At 51.7% G+C, this 16,089-nt stretch overlaps 1 protein-coding gene across 5 annotated transcripts in view; it reads left to right on the top strand.

Moving 5' to 3' along the window:
• The window catches only part of OCA2 (OCA2 melanosomal transmembrane protein), a 155,962-nt gene that overhangs the window by 66,794 nt on the left and 73,079 nt on the right, over positions 1-16,089 (top strand). The gene's annotated exons all lie outside the window — the stretch shown is intronic.

A 16,089-nucleotide genomic window follows, 5' to 3' on the forward strand; every position in this document is an offset into this window, starting at 1 on the left:
CTCCCCCGTCATTATAATCCACCCATCTGTTACGTCCCCTACTACAGGTAACTCTTCCTCAGCGAGCTTACACTGCCATATTTCCATTACCTATAGCTTATTTATGCTATATTTCACACCTTATGTATCTAGATTTACTTCCAATTTTGATCTCGTTTGGTCCAGTCAAAAGTAGACTTTTATCAAAGCATTCACCATGCCGGATGACATCATGAAATCCCAGTAGGTTGTTCTTCAATCCCAACCATCATGTGATTGTCGACGTCTCCATTTCTTTCGTTCCTCATGGGTTTGGTGTTTTATGGCCTTTACCTCCTACCCAATCGCACTGCACATCATTCCCCGTCCTTGATGGATATATCTGCTAGTAGTCAGTATTTACAATTCTACATCCAGATGAGCACAGCATCCCATTTTTGCATCCAAAAACATCCCCAAAACCCCTGAAACAAACCCCTGGACTTCTTGCAGGCTGGACCAAAACCCCTGGACGAGGTTGTATCCCAGTACTGACTCTGCTGTCTTCTTGCAAATCACTTCAACTCCATGAATTTTACATGTTTCGTGAACAGAACAAAACACTCTGTAATCGTCAGATTGAAACTGCCCCAAACCAGTCCATATAAACTCCATTGTTGTCCTGTCCATCTCCCCATGTCCAAATTTTGTGACCATTTGAGAAGCCCAGAGTTCGATTTTCAGTTCTGGCAACCTCAGCGACTGAATTTCCTTGTGGGTTTGATCCATTCCCATGAGTACCTGGGCCCAACTCGGCCCAAGGTACACAGTACCTGCCTCCATGGAACAATGACGCCTGAGCACTCAATTAGCCCTCCATAGTACCAAAGACTTACAATCAGACCGACAGACAGACAAATAACAGAGGCGTGTCACCAGCCTCAGCACAGGACATCACCTCTCCAGACAGGCACAATATAATCCACAGTATCGAAATGCCAACTTCCACCCTGCTCCATGCTCCATGCATGCTCCACCAAGCTCCATCAAACACGTCACTGTACTCGACTCGGTTAAATTAAATTCCAAGCATACTGTACCTGACGCTTCCGGTCGGCACCGGAAATCTGTTTATTTCTTGAGTCCCCTGAATCGAGACATCAACGACAATTACAACAACAAAAAAGAACTCGATATTCTCTGTTCACTAATTACGTACATGATTTCAGTTATAACCAACAGTATATGTCCCGATATTCTCTGTTCACTAATTACGTACATGATTTCAGTTTTAACCCACAATATAATATGTCCTTTCTTTCCAGATTTAAGTTCTATATCCTGCCGTTAAAGCAACACCCAGTAGACTGACAGCCTGTCGTTCTTCCAAGGTTAGTGAATTATCTCTGACCTCTTTCCCTTACAAATCTCGAACAAAGGTCAAATGAACTTTAAAAGGTCAAACTTCAAATTGGGGTAACCAGCGCTTTCATCCCACAACTAATACAAGTCCGGCGACATTCCCGTCCTTGCAAGAACTCCACATCCGGACAGACAAATGACCATTATTGTGGCTCTACATTGCAAAATGCTAACGCCCTACGAATCCAACAACCGTCACAATCCGCCCAGGAACTTCCGTGGGAGACGTGCTTTACAATGCAGCACCCTTACCACCTGGTGCACACCTTTTGCACATCCCTCCTTGTTCGCACACTTCATCAACACACCTCCTCGCGCCCACTCCACTGCAACCTCCTGTGCGCACACACAACTGCAGCCCCAGTGCGCACCCAGAGTGCCCAATTTGCGACCCACAATCTTCTCGGGGCACACACCTCCTCCTTAAAATCCATGCCTCATCCTGAAATATAATCCTGAAATATCCTGAAATATCCTGAATATCCTGGAAAAAAAAAATATATATCCTGAAATATAACTCCACAGACAGACACAGAAATGAAACCACATACAGTACACAGCGAACCAGGAATGCAATCACAACCTCCGCTCTCCCTTCAGATCAAAGGGTGTGTATTTCTTTGTCTGACCGCATTTCACACCATGACCTAATTTCACACCAGCAAACTGTAATCTTTCTCATTACACGGCCACAAGTCACCAATACACAATATAATCGTTAATCGCATAATTCCTGCCATTAAATTCAAGAAACCCTTTGCCAACCATTCACGGACCTCCCACCGTGCAGGGCACATCCCCTTTGAGAGAGGGCAAGTTATCACCGGCACTCTGAGCAAATCCCATGCTCCGAACCCAATTCAACAAACTCAACAACAACTGCCCAAAACCGAGAGCCCCCCATACAGCACACACGTGACTCGCGGCTCGCTCGGCTCCTGTCCGAACGCACAATAACTCTACCCAAACTTCCACGGAGCCGCACGGCGGAAACCACAGGTTCGTACCACACTTTAATTAAACGAACATCGCCAGGATCCTCGGATAGACGCTAAAATTCACAATACACACGACAAAAATCCGATTTAAATTCAGAGATCGCCGATCGACCTGGCACAACCAACTCAACGCGGCGACGCCACGCCGCCCCCTGTCCCGGCGCGCACCCTCGTGCCTCCACACGAATCCCAACACTCCCGCCTCGCGGTTTCCTGCGAGGCCCGTTGCCGTGGCAACCAGACTGCTCGCCGCTCTATTCGCGTTTACGGCGGGGTTTACCTCACATTGGGACATGAGTCCTTTCAAATGAGTTTGGCCCCTGTCAGCCAATCAGCTGTCATAACATTGAGCTGTCATAACATTGAGCTGTCAGAACAGTCAGCTGTCATTAACTCATCCCTAGCTCGTAATCATCGCAAAAAACAGGATCTCTGACCTTGACCTCTCTGACCCAAAATGCACTACATGACATCATCATCACCCCGTGACATAGCATCATCCTAAAGGTGAGCTGCCTCAGGGATATACCCCACACATACAATACACAATATCTGCCATTGAATGAACTCTTCAATTCAAGTAAAACACACATTTCGATTCAAATTCTGAATTTAGTTCAACAAATTCCAAATTTCTGCCCGACTGCCACTTGACAGACAAAAGCAGCCCATCTTGTAACCATCTCCAAGAAACCACTTCATATCAACGTTCCTCCGAATGCTTTCCTGACCCGATTTATATCAAATCGCTCCCAAACACTCCCAAACAACTGAAAATCCGGACTCAGTTAAGGACCTCACCTGGTCCCTCGGATAGACGCTAAAATCGACATTCCCGGCCTGGATTTCCCGCACGTCAAGCAGACCACTTACAAAGCTTCACACCGAAACCCTCTGCTTTGCATATGTCATACAGACAAATACATTGGCCAGATACACACGTCAATTAATATCCCCATATACATTCATTCCTCATTCGTACACCAGTGAGTCTCCCAGACTTCGCGCGAAAATCAGATCGACTCAAATCATGTCCCTCCTCCAGTCACTCCCATGTACAATCTTTGTTCATTCATATTACGTCTCTCATTCAAGGAAAAGGATTTTTTGGGACGGGTTGGACGGGGTGGGTTGAGGTGGAACGGGTATGGCAGGGCGGGGGGTGTTGGGGTGTTGCCTAGAGCCCCGGGACTGAGCTCAGGTCTTGGGGGGGTGGGAGGTCTTGGTCTGGCATCTGGTCCAGCGGCATCAACCGCTGATTTACTTGCTTAACTGCTTACTTAATTGTCCTCTGTCCTTGTAGCTTCAATAACCATAGCTATAATGCTTAAAATTTCAATATTTCAAAAACCACTTCTGTCCTTCTTACCTGTGGTTACCTGGCCCCTTGCTGTGAGCCTATTTATTTTCTCTTGTTCACCTGGTCCTGGCCTGTTTCTATCTGGACCTCTGTTGCTTGCTTCCTCTGTCAGGCCTACCTGGTACCTGCGCATTTCCCTTTTCCTGGCCATGTCCCTTTGGCCCTCTAAGTTAGCCACAGCCCTTCGTTCCCTGGCATGCAATGGCATACCCCATCTTGTCTCTGGGCTGTTCCTTCCTGGAAAGATCTTGGCCACCTGGCTCAACCTTTATGGCTGTCCGACCTCACATTTCCCCTCCTTGCTAACTGTAACGTTAACCTTACTGTTAAATCCGTTACCCTCTTAACGTTATCCTGGTGAATTTAACAAGGCTCGTCATTCAAGGCTTGAAATTAGCCTTTACTTACAATTTCTGTTCGGAGTGCAGGCAGCACAGGTGACAGGGGAGACGAACTGTGCCCGTTCGAGGAGGGGGGTACGAATTTGGATTGCCCTCTGATAAAAAAAACAATGCTCACCTTAAACAAATCAGCGTGCCGGCGTCCCGGCCTCAGGCAGCCCCCCTCGGGTCGTTCAGGATTCGCCTCGACTGTCACTGTCGTGTTGCACCCCACTCCTGGTACCAAATGTCAAGAAACAGCTCTTTGTTCGTAAAAGAAGTTTCACCAACAGCTTGAGAATGACGAAGCTTTATTAAAAATACCAATTATACAGATCTGGAGGAAGCGAACTTCTACAGCACGGCTCGCCGTCATGCCACGTCCAGCCTTCCTGAAAAATGCATTGATTCACAGTCCGCTTAAATAGGGACACGTTTATCAGAAAATCTCCGAGAGAACAAAGGAACTACGAGAGTTCCTCCCACCGTTATCCCTAGCCCCCACCGTCATCCGTTCTTTCATCTTGGGGGAGTGCAGCACGCACCGTCAGCATCCGGACCAGATGTGGTTTCAAGGCTCCGAGGCGACAGAAAATGTAACTCACTGAAGGGAGAGTGCATTCTTTGGTTCCTGATAAGACCGTAAAGTAAATGAGGTTTGTTCTAATGAGTTCCAGGTGTCGAATGCACCTTTTAGTTCACATTTCTCATTTAAACATAAGTTCGAAGCATGTTTATTGTAACTCAAGTGCCGCTGTGATTATATGAAATATAATTAATGTTTTAATGATCTATCAAAAGGTTTATGTCTGCAATCCAAGCATTCTACATAAAGTTTCACATTCCAAGCGCCTAATCCGTTTTTCCATCTGCGGCTCGAGGCGCCGTCTGCGAATCAAAGAGGGATTTTACGACCGGGCTTATCTAGCCTCGAAAGGGCACATGTATACGAGCCATTTGTCCAGCACGACCGAAGCGAGTATTTTCTCATCTTAAACTAAAGCGAAGCGGAAAACCCTTTATTAACTTATGAAATAGCATTTTTAAACAACATTTAAATCATAACGCATTAGTCAACCAACGTCTTATAACAGAACATTAAGCAATAACAAATCTACGACCTGACATATATATATACATACATACATACATACATACATACATATATATATATATATATAAATATATATATATATATATATATATATACATGCATACATACATACATACATATATATATATATATATATACATGCATACATACATACATACATATATATATATATAGTCGTGGCCAAAAATATTGTCACCCTTGCACTTTTTTCAAATAACACAATTTTCCCTAAAAATACCAGTACCAGTTCACCAGTTCACTGGTAATTCCCTGTGTGTCGCAAGAGGCGACTAACAGGGTTGGTGGCAGGAAGAGCATCCGGCCGTAAAACATTGCTTCAAAAAGGGGACCATGGTCCCCGAAAAAGGCCAACCCCCACCCTGCGGGAAAAAATGGCCTCTAAAGGTGTTTCTTTTTTTTCTTTTTTTTCCCCCTAAAAAGAAGTTGAAATTGACAATGTATTTGGTCTCCACAGTTCTTTATTTCACTGTTAATATAACAGAACCTTTGTTTTTCATTCAGAACTTAATATATCCTTTTAAATCAGAAAATAAAAAGAAATGGCATTGACAAAATTATTGACACCCTCGACTTTTTTTCTTTTTTTTTTGTATACTGAATCGAGGCTCGTGAAAGAGCTGACAACTGTGAGGGAAAGACAGCACAGGGGGACCACGAGGGAAAGACAGCACAGGGGGACCACGAGGGAAAGACAGCACAGGGGGACCACGAGGGAAAGACAGTACAGGGGGACCACGAGGGAAAGACAGCACAGGGGGACCACGAGGGAAAGACAGTACAGGGGGACCATGAGGGAAAGACAGTACAGGGGGACCACGAGGGAAAGACAGCACAGGGGGACCGCGAGGGAAAGACAGTACAGGGGGACCGCGAGGGAAAGACAGTACAGGGGGACCGCGAGGGAAAGACAGCACAGGAGGACCACGAGGGAAAGACAGCACATGGGGACCGCGAGGGAAAGACAGTACAGGGGGACCACGAGGGAAAGACAGTACAGGGGGACCGCGAGGGAAAGACAGCACAGGGGGACCACGAGGGAAAGACAGTACAGGGGGACCGCGAGGGAAAGACAGCAAGGGGGACCGCGAGGGAAAGACAGTACAGGGGGACCACGAGGAAAAGACAGCACAGGTGGACCACTAGGGAAAGACAGCACAGGGGGACCGCGAGGGAAAGACAGCAGAGGGGGACCGCGAGGGAAAGACAGCACATGGGGACCACGAGGGAAAGACAGCACAGGGGGACCGCGACGGAAAGACAGCACAGGGGGACCATGAGGGAAAGACAGCACAGGGGGACCGCGAGGGAAAGACAGTACAGGGGGACAACGAGGGAAAGACAGTACAGGGGGACCGCGAGGGAAAGACAGCACAGGGGGGCCGCGAGGGACTTAATATTTGGTAGCACAGCCTTTGGACAAAATAACTGCAGTCAAGTGCTTCCTATAGCCATGAATGAGATTCCTACACCTCTCTGCTGGCAGTTTGTCCCACTCTTCTTGAGCAAACCGCTCCAGTTCTCCCAGATTTGAAGGGTGCCTTCTCCCAACTGCTGTTTTCAGATCTCCCCACAGGTGTTCAATGGGATTTAGATCTGGACTCATTGCTGGTCACTTCAGAACAGTCCAGCATTTTGTCTTGAACCATACCTGGGTGCTTTTTGAAGGGTGTTTGGGGTCATTGTCCTGCTGCAAGACCTATTACCTTTGACGGAGACCCGGCTTTCTGACACTAGGTTGAACATTGCGCTCGAAAATGCCTTGGTAATCTCCTGATTTCATGATGCTATGCACACATTCAAGGTACCCAGTGCCAGAGGCAGCACAGTACCCCCAAAACATCACTGAATCTCCTCCATGTTTGACTGCAGGGAAGGTGTTCTTTTCTTTGAAGGCTTAATTTTGTTTTCTGTAAACATAGAGATGATGTGCTTTACCAAAAAGCTCTAATTTTGTCTCATCTGTCCACAGGACATTCTCCCAGAAGAATTTTGTCTTGTTCGTGTGTGTTTTGGCAAACTCCAGTCGGGCTTTCTTATGTCTCTCTCAGGAGTGGGATCCTCCTGGGTCGCCTACCATAGAACCGTCTTTATTTGAGTTGACGACAGATGGTGCGAGTTGAAACTGTCATAATTTGTGTCTGAAGGTGAGCTTGAATCTGTTTGGCAGCTGATCGAGGTGCCTTCTCCACCATTAAAACAATCCTTCGCTGCAATCTTAAATCAAGTTTTCTCTTGTGGCCACGTCCAGGGAGGTTGGCTACATTGCCATGGGCCTTAAACTTCCTGATAGCATTGTGTACGGTGGACACAGGAACATCAAGGTCTCTGGAGATGGACTTGTAGCCTTGTGATTGTCCATGCTTGGCTACAATCTTGTGTCTGACCTCCTCAGACAATTCTCTGGTTTTCTTTCTTTTCTCCATGCTCATTGCGGTACACACAGACACAAAACAGCAGAATAACTCCTTTTCGCTATTCAAACTGGTTGAATGAGTGATTTTTATATTGCAGGCACCTGCAAATCACCATAGGTGAGTTCAATTCCGAAGTAAAGGAGAATCACCTGCTTGAAATCTAATTATTTCTAACATCTTCTAAAAGGTGTCAATAATATTGTCCGGGCCATTTTAGGATTTCTGTGTGGAATAAGCTAAGATTTAGTAATTTTTTCAGCTTTTTTTGTTTTGTTCCACTGCAAACCAAAGAAATACATGTGTGGATACCAAAATACTTTTTAATTTCAACAATTTTCTGGAGGGAATGGTGCATTACTTGAAAGAGGTATACGGGTGCCAATATTTTTGGCCACGACTGTGTATATGTATATATTAAAGCGCGGCGTTACGTGCGCTGCTTGCGAGCAAGGAGGAAGCGGACAAGCGGTAACTTATAAGCGTCTTTATTTCAGGAGCTCACTGTAACACTGGCGCGCTCCGGGCTGCGCGCCCGGTGTATATCATGAGGCCACGCCTACCCCTAGGGCGTGGCCACCGCCCACTTGGTGTGCGGAATGATGTCACCACGCCAGTGGGCTTTTGTGTCCGCCACACGCGCCCCCCCAGAATTCCCGCGCACCTGGAGGGCCAGTTTGCGGGGCAGACGAATGACCCGGCCGAAGCGCCCCCTGGCGATCGGCGGCGTCCGGGGTGCAGGGATGCCAGGTGGGATGCCCCTGGCTGCCCCTGGGATGGGTGCAGGACCGGGGGGCGGCGTGGCGGCGGGGCTGGGCGGTGCCGGGGGTCCGCCCGCAGGGGGGCGGCCCCGACGTGGGGGTCGGGCCACTGGCGGTGGATGGTCCACGTCGAGGTGGGCCGGCTTGAGGCGGTCTACCGAAACGCGGTCAGGAGTACCGCCGATGTCCAGGGTGAAGTGCTTCGCCCCGGTCTCCAGCACGCGGAAAGGCCCGTCGTACGGGGGCCGCAGTGGTGTCCGGTGGGCATCGTGGCGGACGAAGACGTACTCCGCCGTGCGAAGCTCCGGGGCGACGTGCGTCGGTGGGTGCCCGTGGCATGCCGTTGGCACCGGGGCGAACCTCTGGGTGGTCTCTTGCAGAGCGAAACGCTGCTGTGCCGCGGACCATGGTGCCGTGGAGTCGGGGAGGAACTCGCCCGGCACCCGCAGCGGTTGCCCGAAGACCAACTCCGCCGCGGATGCGCGCAGGTCCTCCTTGGGCGCCGTCCGGAGGCCCAGCAGGACCCAGGGGAGCCTGTCGACCCAGCAGCCGTCGCGGAGGGTGGCCCGGAGCGCGGCCTTCAATGAGCGGTGAAATCGCTCACACAGGCCGTTAGCCTGGGGGTGGTAGGCCGTGGTTCGGTGCAGCCGGACCCCGAGCCCCTGCGCGACCGCCCCCCAGAGCTCCGAGGTGAACTGGGGGCTGCGGTCGGACGAGATGTCTGAGGGGGCGCCGAACCGGGCGACCCAGGTGGCGATGAAAGCCTGCGCGACATCGGCCGCCGTTGTCGACGCCAAGGGCACGGCCTCCGGCCACCGGGTGGTGCGGTCCACCATGGTGAGGATGTAGGTGAAACCCCGCGAGGGGGGCAGAGGTCCCACCAGGTCCACGTGGACGTGGTCAAACCGGCGTTCCGGCACCGTGAACGGGGCCAACGGGGCCTGGGTGTGCCGGTGCACCTTGGCACGCTGGCACGCGAGGCACGTCCTGGCCCAGCCGCGGACGGCCTTCCGGAGGCCATGCCAGACGAACTTGTCGGCGATCAGCCTTTGGGAGGCCCTCGCGCCCGGGTGGGACAGGCCGTGGATGGCGTCAAACACCTGGCGCTGCCAGCCCGCGGGCACGATGGGGCGAGGACGCCCGAGGGAGACGTCGCACAAGAGGGCCGCGCCCGCGCCGTCGAACGCCACCTCGGTGACGCGGAGGCCCATGACGGCGGTCCGCAAGGCCTGGACATCGGGGTCAGCGGCCTGGTCCGCTGCCATCCGGGCATAGTCGATGCCGAGGTGGACTGCGTGGGCGACGGCCCGGGAAAGGCAATCCGCCACCGGGTTGTCCTTCCCTGCGACGTGCTGGATGTCCGTCGTGTACTCGGACACGGCCGAGAGGTGACGCTGCTGCCGGGCCGACCACGGCTCGGTGACCTTGCCCATCGCGAAGATCAGCGGCTTGTGGTCGACGAAGGCAGTGAACGCACGGCCCTCGAGCAGATGGCGGAAGTGCCTGACCGCCAAGTGAAGCCCGAGCAACTCGCGGTCGAAGGTACTGTAACAGCGTTCGGGCGGGCGAAGCTGCCGGCTAAAGAACGCCAGCGGTTGCCAAGCTCCACGCACCCATTGCTCGTGCACCGCGCCCACCGCGTAGTCCGAGGCATCGGTGGTGAGGGCGATCGGTGCATCGGGCGCCGGGTGCGCGAGCATGGTGGCGTTAGCCAAGGCGAGCTTCGCGCCCGTGAACGCCGTGTCCATCTGCTCGGTCCAGGTAACGTCGCCTTTGCCCGGCTTACCTCGGAGAGCTTCGTGCAGGGGGCGCAGGAGCTGGGCGATACGGGGCAGGAACCGATGGTAAAAGTTCACCATGCCCAGGAACTCCTGCAGCCCTCTGATCGTGCGGGGGCGCGGAAACCCCTTCACCGCCTCCACCTTGGCCGGCAGGGGGACGGCTCCGTGCCTGGTGACACGGTGCCCCAGAAAATCGATTATGGTGGCGCCGAACCGGCACTTTGCGGGGTTCACAATCAGGCCATGCTGGCCCAGGCGTTCGAAGAGCGTGCGGAGGTGGCGTAGGTGCTCTTCGCGGGATGCGCTGGCGACGAGGATATCGTCCAGGTAGACGTAGACAAAATCCAAGTCACGCAGGATGCTGTCCATCAGTCGCTGGAATGCCTGAGCCGCATTCTTCAGACCGAAGGGCATGCGCAGGAACTCGAAGAGTCTGAATGGCGTGATGACCGCCGTCTTCGGGACGTCCTCCGGCCTGACGGGGACCTGATGGTAGCCGCGTATGAGGTCCACCTTCGAGAAGAAGGACATGCCCGCCAAATGGGCGGAAAAGTCCTGAATGTGGGGGACGGGGTAGCGGTCGGGAGTCGTGGCGTCATTGAGACGGCGATAGTCCCCGCACGGTCGCCATCCCCCGCCGGGCTTTGGCACGATGTGCAGCGGCGACGCCCAAGCGCTCTCTGAGCGCCGAACGATGCCGAGTCGCTCCAGGGTAGCGAACGCCGCTTTTGCCACCGCCAGCTTCGTCGGCTCGAGGCGGCGTGCCCGGGCATAGACCGGTGGCCTGACGGTGGGGATGTGATGGGCCACCCCGTGCTTGACGGCCCCCGCCGAGAAGGTGGGCCGCGTGAGGGCCGGGAAGCCGGCGAGGAGGCGGGCGAATGCGTCCGCTGCCGAAAGCGTACAGACCGACGTGGCCGGAACCGAACCGTTCGGCAAGCCGCTTGGCAAGCCGCTCGTTGAGCTGGGCAACGCACAAGCGAGCGAGCTGAACGTCTCGGCCTAGACAAGACGTCTGCGCTTGATGTCGACCAGGAGCCCATTAGCGCACAGGTAGTCCGCGCCAAGCAGTGCCATGGGCACGTCGGCGGTGACGAACGTCCATCGGAAAACCTGCCCTCCGAACCGCAGAGAGAGGCAGCGTTTTCCGTACGTACGGATGGGCGTCCCGTTCGCGGCAAGCAGCGCGGGGCCCCCACCCGTGGCGTGCTTGTCTGACGTGCCGGCGGGAACGACACTCACCTGCGCTCCCGTGTCGCACAAGTAACGGCGCCCGGAGAACGTGTCCGTTATGAACAGCAGGCTGCTCGAACGGCCGGCGCTCATCGCCACTATTGAGCGCCGGCCCGGGCGTTTCCCGACCTGTTGAAGGAGCATGGCGGATGACACTGCCGAGCTTCGTGGCCGAACTTGGCGTGGAACCAGCACCAGGTGGTGGAGCTGGAGGAGCGCGGCTGGCTCCGCCAGACCGGTGGAGTTGGCGGGTTTCCCCGCGGTGGCGGTTTTCGCCGCGGCGGTGGGCGGGGCGTGGCGGCGGTCACGAGGTGCGTATCAGCATGCTGCGTATGCTGTATAAGCTGATGCTGTGGATCAGCAGCATCAGCAGCAGCATCAGCAGCATCAGCCACGAGGGCCGTGACGGCCACGCCGACTCTCGCCCGCGTGTCCGATGTGGCGAAGTACTTGTCCGCCTCGGCCGCCAATGCTCGGGGTTCCGTTAGCCCGGTCCCGGCCAACGCGAGGCGAACCTGCGCTGGAAGTTGGCGACGGAAAAGCGCCCGGAATAGAGAACCGGGGGCTTCGTCGCCCAACAGTGACAGCATATGGTCCATTCGGACCGACGGGCGCGTGTCACCGAGCTCGGGGAGATCCAGGAGGCGGTCGGCCCGTGCGTCGTCCGTGAGGCCGAACGTGGCTAGGAGTAGCCGCTTGAGTGCCTCGTACTTGTGGCCGTCCGGTGGGTGGCGAAGGACGGACACAACTCGAGCGGCTGTGCCGGGCCCGAGGGAGGCGACGACGTGGCAATAGCGTGTGTCATCGCCGGTGAGGCGCCGAAGCTGAAATTGGGCTTCGGCCTGGACGAACCAGACTTCGGCCTGAGCCTCCCAAAATTCGGGAAGTTTGATGAAGTTGGCCATGGCAATGGCGTCGTGTGTGGACGGATCGCTCCGGCAGATCCAACGTCGAGGGGGTCACCAGTAAAGTGCGGCATTACGCGTGCTGCTTGCGAGCAAGGAGGAAGCGGACAAGCGGTAACTTATAAGCGTCTTTATTTCAGGAGCTCACTGTAACAATGGCGCACTCCGGGCTGCGCGCCCGGTGTATATCATGAGGCCACGCCTACCCCTCGGGCGTGGCCACCGCCCACTTGGTGCGCGGAATGATGTCACCACGCCAGTGGGCTTTTGTGTCCGCCACAATATATACAATATATAAAAGCGAAATGTCCATTTGTTTGTTTGTGAACCTACTCCTCTGACCTCCCAAGGTTAATGGGCACGAAACTTTATAGGATAACATATTTTACCACCCTGCACCTAAATAGGGGTTTAAAACAGTTATTTTCTCACAATTCAAAATTTAGACATCCGAGCTGCCACCTGTCGCCATGATCTTACAAAGGGTGATCCACATATGCAAAGCTTTATAAAAATCCCAATTTTTATTGGATTTTAACATGGATACCGATATAATTAGTGATATTATGACCTCCGATCATCAAATATGTTATTGGATGTGAAAAACAACTCTTAATTAAGACATTACGTCGATCGGTAAATTCGGAAAAAAAGGAGTTTTTTTTTTTTTTTTTTTTTTTTGGTATACAAGATCGAGGCTCGTGAAAGAGCGAACATTAATCACACAGAAAGACAAACCGACACATAAAACAAATAACATCGGGAGCGGTAGACAAGATGGGGAGGGAGGGGGAAGGACACAAACACAACATTTGAGAGCAGGGACCGAGAGACATGGAGACATCGAGAGATCTGTGGGAGGGAGAGGGCTTTGGGGGTGGGAGGCATGGGAAGGGGGGGGGGGGTGGGAGAGGTATAAAACATATGGACACTGCCAGGACTTCCAGGAAAGAAGTTGGAATTTCAAACAAGGTGGATCTGGGGTGAATTAGTGGGGGTAGAAAAGATCAAGGTTTTGGATGGGGGAAGATAAGAGATGGTGGTGAACAGCTGTTTTAAAGACCTGGAGGGAGGAGTGGGATTGAAGGGAGTGTGGGAGTTTGTTCCAGAGGCGGGAGAAAAGAGGAATGAAAGAGTGAAGGTGAGCAGAGAGCCGAGATTTCGGCAGTTTAACCATCAGAGGGTTGCTGGCAGATCTTGTGCGACCTGTAGGAATATTTGGGGGACAGAGCACAGAGAGAGCTGGGGGAGCAAGGCCGAAGAGGAGTCTGTAGAAGACAGAAAGACCACCAACCTGCCTGCGGTGAGTGAGTGAAAGACCCTCAGAGATAGCTTCATCGCGGGAGATTCCAATGATTCTGAAAGCTTTGGTTTCAACAGCGTGAAGCCGAGCTAGGTATGAGGCAGGAGCACCAGCCCATAGTGGAGAACAGTATTCCATTGAGCTGCGGATGAAAGCCTTGTATGTGGTGAGGAGCTCAGGTGTGCCTAGGAAGGACTTCGCATGACGGAGGATGCCCAGTTCACGACTGGCTTTGGAGGCCAGCTTGGAAATGTGGTTTTCCCAAGAAAGATCATGGCAGATAGTGAGACCCAAAAGCTTGAGCGACAGAACTTCTTGGAGAGGATTGTTGAGAAAGTAGATGGGAGGGTTTTCCAGTCGATCTTTTCGGAGAGACATAGTAAGAGTGTGAGATTTGTCAGGATTGAAAGACATGTTCCACTTGTTTGACCAGTCTGTGATTTTGTCCAGGTCTTCAGAGAGTGAGGAGGCTGCAGACTGCCGATCTGAGGGAAGAGGAATGGAGCGGCAGAGAGTGGAGTCATCAGCAAAGAGATAGAGAGGATTTTCCAGAGAGTCGGAGAGATCATTGATAAAGACCAGAAAAAGCACAGGGCCCAGCACACTGCCTTGGGGAACTCCAGCCTGAACAGGAAGGGGAGATGAGAGAAATCCATTCAGGGCCACCCGTTGACTATGACCAGAAAGGAAGTCCGCAAGCCATGGATGGAGATTTCCATGGATACCATAGGAGGAGAGTTTGGTGAGCAGAGCTGGGTGCCAGACCGTATCGAAGGCACGTGATATGTCAAGGGAGACAGCTCTGATTTCCTGTTTGGCATTGAGGACCTCCATCCATTGTTGAGACAGCAGAAGCAGCATGTCCAGAGTAGAGTGTCCTGGTCTGAAACCAAATTGATGATCAGAGATCAAGCCATTGGAGAAGAGGAAAGATTTCATATCCGAAGCAATGATGGATTCCATGACTTTGCTGATAATTGGGAGCAGGCTGATTGGTCTGTAGTTGCAAGGATCTGTTTTTGCACCTTTTTGTGTAAAGCGGTGATGTTGGCTGATTTCCAGGATGCTGGCAGATGACCTTGAGCAAAAGATAGGGTGAAAAGAACAGAGAGAGGGTGAGATAGAGCGGCAGAGCAGGATTTTAGGACCCGTGGGCTGATGCCATCTGGTCCAGTTGCAGAATCAGAGTCGAGGTTAGACAAAAACTCCTCCACCTTGTCAGGAGAGAAGGACACAGAGTCCAGGAGCAGTTGGGTTCGACTGGGAAAGGTGGGAACAGAGAGAGATGGGTTTGGGACTAAAGATTTTGAGGCAAACACAGAGTTGAGGCATTCGGCTTTGTCACGTGCGATGTCAACTGTGTGTCACGTGCGATATCAACTGTGACCTGACCTCTGCAATTCACTAATTATTCAAAAACTGAAAGTGGTATAAAGACAACCCATACATAGATTAAAAGGGGATTTTACTGCTCATCTAACAACATATAACTCTCAAGGGTGAAAAAATAGTTTGTACAAAATATGACATGTGACACCATCTACAAACCGCCACATGCCAACGGGTGAACCCTTCAACAATCACAAAACAACAAGGTGAGTTGTTGTTTTGCTGTTTGTTTGTGATCATACTGCTTTGAGCCCCCAAGATTAATCACAACGAAACTTTAACCACGATGTACCTTAAGGGGGGGTTTATACCGTGATGAGGAGCTCATTTGGCCTGTTATTGCCGAGTTGCACTCACGAGTTAATTTAATTACTAACCCGAGGTAATTTCTTTACTCCCGCTTCACTCCTTTACATCTTTAGACCCTTTACACCCCTTAGACACCTTTAGACCCCTTATGCCCTTTAAACCGCTTAAACCCTTTAAACCCCTTAGACCCCTTTTGACCCTTTACATCTCTTTGTCCCTTTATACTCCTTTGATCCATGTGGACCCTTTACACCCCTTAGACATCTTTAGACCCCTTAAACCCTCTACACCTCTTGGACCATTACACCCTTTAGACCCCTTCATACCCATTTCGACCCTTTTGCGACATATACACCTTCGTCGACACTTTTAAGACCTATTGACTTTTTAAGACACTTTGGACAACTTAAGACCATTTGGACATTTTTGTCTCCCTTTTGCTCTTTCATCTATAGACACCGTTAGACCCCATTTGGCCCTTTTAAGAGCCTTGATTCTTTAAATACTTTAGTCCCCTTTATGACCCTAAAACACATTAGACGCTTTAGAGAATTCGAAAAAATTTCCTCCCAAAATCGGTTTTGATGAACTTTTCTGTGCAATATTTGAGTCGCATCACAAGTTGCAATGACGAATCTAAACTGATATCTCAAAGCGAAACTGATATCTCAAAACAAAACTGATGTTGAAAAGTGAAACTGACACTACTGATCTATGGATCATCGAATGAGAAACCACAATGAA

The sequence above is a fragment of the Myxine glutinosa genome, chromosome 14 (assembly GCF_964187855.1).
Source record: "Myxine glutinosa chromosome 14, kmMyxGlut1.1, whole genome shotgun sequence".
NCBI classification, from domain to species: Eukaryota; Metazoa; Chordata; class Myxini; order Myxiniformes; family Myxinidae; genus Myxine; species Myxine glutinosa.